The following is a 4,663-nucleotide window of genomic DNA, read 5'->3' on the forward strand; positions in this document are numbered from 1 at the left end:
AGATGAATATGGATTCATATGTGTAGATATAACATGACTCCATTACCTAAGTGATCCATTCATTCTAGGCTCACAGGCTCAATCAGTCTATTATGTTAAACAAGGTCAAAGTGAGAAATGGCATGCAGTGATAAGGGTTAGACCACGAAATTTATATGATTTTCCTGAACAACAAATAGATGAAATGGAACCGTATCATCTGATTGACTTGGTTGAAAGAGGAGAAGCAAATACACATGTAGAATTGGAGAATGAGAACATCATAATACAAAGAGAAGATATTGATGGAGTGAGTGTTGAAGCACCTTCTCACAATAACGAGGAAGAAGAAGAATTAGTAGTTGTAGATGAGTCTGATCATGAAAATGTGGATGACTTCAGTGATTCTGCAACAGATGAAGCTACTAGTGAATATGATGATGTTGAGGATGATGATTGGTCATGATTTTCAACTCGTCATAAAGATAATTTTTCTTTGTTGAATAGCTTTAGCCCTAGAAGTTTTGTTTTTCATCATTTTGTCGAAAGGATTAATTTCTTTTTCTACTTTTCCTTTTGTTTCTTTATCTTTTTGCTTAGAAGATTTATTTGTTTCTCTTAATTTTTTAGCATCATTTCATTGTTATTATCTCGACTTCGCTTGTATTTATTAATTTCTAGTTTCTCCTTTCATGATTTTTACATTTGACTAGTCTTCGTTTATATAATATTATAATATGTTGCAGTCAGTCTTGACGACAAATGTGCATATTTCTAGTGATGTGAAACAACCGATGTAACCATAATTCCATCTCCAGGTTAGTTGATCCATTCATTAAATTGTATCTCTTCAAATTCTTTAGAACATATCTATGTTTGATTTATATACATTTAATTATTGTTATGTATTGTTAAAGAAAAGAAGAGAAAGGGAAGAGGAAATACAACAGGGCTTTCAACCCAAAAAAAACGGAAGGAAAATGACAATGGAAAATTGAAGGTGATTATCCCACCAGATCGAACAGTAGCGGTAGGTCCTGGAACTAAAGATTTCGTTACCGAGCTCTCAGTGAAAGTTCTTCATAATGCTAGACATGATGTCAAGAATTGGGAAGGAGTTCCTGATCTAGCAAAAAATAGGATTGTTGCTTATATGCTGGTAATTTACTTTGCTCTCTATATTTTTCTGTTTGTTGTTGAAATGATAAATGATTAGTAGTGGTATTTCTGGTTGTCTGTTTCATCTGTATGATCCCATTTCATGTCTAAGACAGGTCATCTAAATGATATCTCTATATGACATCATCTCAGAAAAGAAGTTTAGCTACTTGGCCTCCTTGTGCATTGTAATCTGTAGTAGTTGAATCTACTTGAAATTGATCAGTATGGTGTTTATGGTTTTCTAGCTGTCATTCTCTTTTGTTGCTGTTGTTAAAATGGTAAATGTTTTAACCCTCATCGCAGCTTAAGCTTATTGAGGATATGAACTTAGATGTAGGCATTTGAAAGATTGATGAAGCTATCATAGCATCCACTTCTTCACACATAGTTTAACTTGTCCGATAACCTCTTAATTTTGAACCTCTCCAAACATTTTGTTTCCAAAATAGTGTAAAATACCTTCGTAATAGTCATTGGCTTATATGAGTTTGGAGCAAATGTAAATCTAGAAAATTTTATGGAATGTTGTTTGGAGGAATATCTTATTTTATTTGTTCTTTTTGGCTTTTGTTTGTTAGAGATTAAGTTAACTAAAAGCTGAAATTGCTACGAGGGAGAAAAGAAAATAGATATTCTAGGTATCTTAAGTTCTTGCAGGAAGAAGGTGCAAGTAGTCTTGCCCTTGATCTGCAATCTCAGATAGATGAGACATTAGAAGAGATAAATCCATGCTACGTACTTGAACTTCTAGCTTTTTGTGATGAATAGCGAATGAAAAGGGCAGAGGGTCTACAAGGTGTGTCCAATATATTATGGGTTGTTCGAGGAGGATGAACAACTGCAATTTCTAGGGGGTTCACACGAGAAGATTTAAGGATTAAGGCTTTCGTACGGATGAATGCTGAACAAGTGGGCTTTTTGTCCCAACGCCAAGTAACATTCCTGCGGAAAGCTTTGAAGTTTAGGGGTGGCACTTGCATTTGTTGCTCTAGATTTTGTTGGGAGAAAACCTCATACGGAAACTCTGTCTTTGTCTACACCGTTAGAGAAAATCATGAAATAAATTTTTCTTTAGAGAGGGGCCTTTTGTCACTGCTCGTTGGAGAAATCGATGGATGTCACTCATGGTTGGGCCTAGATAGTAAAGATTCGCCTTACAGAGATCCATCTATTGTGACTTTTGGCTAATTGTAATGTACCTTGTTTGGATCATAAAATTGAAAACCAACAAGACATAATTTATTGAGCCTAATTTTTTATACTATTTCGAGTGCAGGACACCTTTCAGCCTCTAGGCATACAACCCAATCGAGATACTATTCTTCAAACTGCAAAAAATTTGTAACGATATCATCATAGCAGACATCATGATCATTTCAAGAAATTTGCTACAAAAGAGGAAAGTTCGCAAAACATACCAACAGATGTCAATGAAGCTGAATGGAAATTCTTGGTGGATTACTTTAGCTCTGATGATTTTAAGGTAGTTAAAAGTATCAAAATTAGGCCTTTTATATTATTTATTTTCTTATTTGACTGCTACTATGCTTAAATAAAAAATGTATCTCTAAACTCAAAATCAATGCAGAAAACGAGTGAAAGAAATAAAAGTAACAAGGCAAAACAAGAGGTGAATCATATTTGCGGCAGAAAATCTTTTCAAGCAGTGTCTTATGAAGCGGTAAGATATGTCTTTCTTTAGATAGATTATGATTACATTTTCTTGGATAACATAATTTTATTTGTTTTGCTAGAGGAACACACACACTGGAAAAGAGCCAAACTTTCAAAAACTTTGGGAAATAACTCACATGAAGCCAAATGGAGATTGGGTTACTAGTGCTTCTGCTGAAGTGAATGTAGATAAAAAAATCTTATCTTTGTTCATAGAATGAGTTTTTTTAAATGAATATTGAAAGCTAAATCTAGTATAATTTTTTTTGTAGGATAAAGTGGAAGATGTTGTTACCGAAAAAATTCAAGAAATTGAAGAAGGGACTGATGTGGATCCTATTATCAATGCTGCATTTGTGCAAATTATGGGAGAAAAATCAAAGTACATTCTTGGTCAAGGATCCGGAATTAAGCCAGCAAGTAAGATATCTAGAAACGAAATTCAAGAGCAACTTCAAGCACAACCAAAGGAAGCAGAAGAAGAACGTCGTAAACGAGAGAGTGTAGAAAACAAACTAATGGAAGTGAAAAACCAACTTGAAGAAGAGCAAAAAAATCGAGAAGTAATGGAAGCTCGTTTAGTGCGTGACCAAACATTGTTAAAAGAGAGTGTAATGGCACTCACATCTTATTTGCAGAATTCCAAGGTATTTATTTATACTGTACGTCGCTAAGCTAGTAAATTCTACATTACTAATTCTTTTCACTCTCATTGTACATTTTCGCCTCTTGCTCATTCTATCCTTCCTTATACGACATACTAAGTTATTTACTTGTACAATATGTAACAGAATGGCCTCCCTGATACAATTCTCAATATAATTACCTTCAACTAGTTCAAATGAGACAAATTCTGCAAGTCTAATGAATGACAACTGGGTAAGTAAAATTCCTAATTTTTTTTTAGTAAAGTTCACTGCTAGGATTATTTAGTAGGTATTGGTGCAACTTTTATTTGAATGAGTATTTAACGTAACCTGCATATACAAGGGATCAGAGTGTGTGATGTCTTCTATTGAGTACATCTAATAGTCATTAGTATTATTATTATTACATACTGAACTAGTGATACTGTTGATGTTTCTAATTGATTACCAAAGATATGTTGTTAGTTTGTTGGACGATCAGCTTGTTAGCTTTCTGTTTGAGGTGATTCTGGTGAAATGTGTATGACACCTAGCTCTACCCATTATGCATTCATCTATCATTTTAATTACAACAGAAAGACACAATATTTAAGAAATGTGTTTTAGATACTTATTTTCTTCGAGCTTATGGTCTTTATATTGATGACAGTTGCTGGAACATTTAGATGGAAAGCATACACAAGAATCATATATGCAAAACAAATTGGACAACTTGAAAGATAACTTGACTTTTGAGAAGCAAAATTTAGAAATGGCTGCATATGATTGTGATAAATTCAGATCTTTGTGCGATGAAAAAGATGCAGAGCTTAAGGTATTTGTTAAATGCGATTCAATTTAATTTATGAAGAAGACCATCATCTCATTTTATTACTCCATTCGTTACAGGTTGCCCAAATGGAGAAGCGAAACTTAGAAATGCAGCTTTCAAAGTTGAGTTCTCAAGGTTTGAAGAAAAATATTCCGAAAAAATTGGTTGAAGCAAATAATCAGGTAAAGCTATAAATTTATAATTGACCTTTGTTTCTTATCTAGATTAGTCAGCTACAAAACACAAACATGTGACTTTCACTTGCAGGTCTTAGAAAAGATCCAAGAAGAGGTAAAAGCTCGTGCTATGTTGCGTACTGCTGAAGAAACAAAGAGGAAGCTTTTGAGTGAAAAATCATCACTTGAGAAAAAAATCATAGAACTGGAGAAAA

The 4,663-nt window shown here is 33.7% G+C and overlaps 1 pseudogene; it reads left to right on the forward strand.

Annotated features, from left to right (window-relative positions):
* Positions 1-716: 716 nt before the first annotated feature.
* On the forward strand, positions 717-4,441 carry LOC125809966 (uncharacterized; annotated as a pseudogene).
* Positions 4,442-4,663: the final 222 nt, after the last annotated feature.

Source organism: Solanum verrucosum, unplaced genomic scaffold (assembly GCF_900185275.1).
Source record: "Solanum verrucosum unplaced genomic scaffold, falcon-dt-bn FXZP01000276.1, whole genome shotgun sequence".
In the NCBI taxonomy this organism is placed as follows: domain Eukaryota; kingdom Viridiplantae; phylum Streptophyta; class Magnoliopsida; order Solanales; family Solanaceae; genus Solanum; species Solanum verrucosum.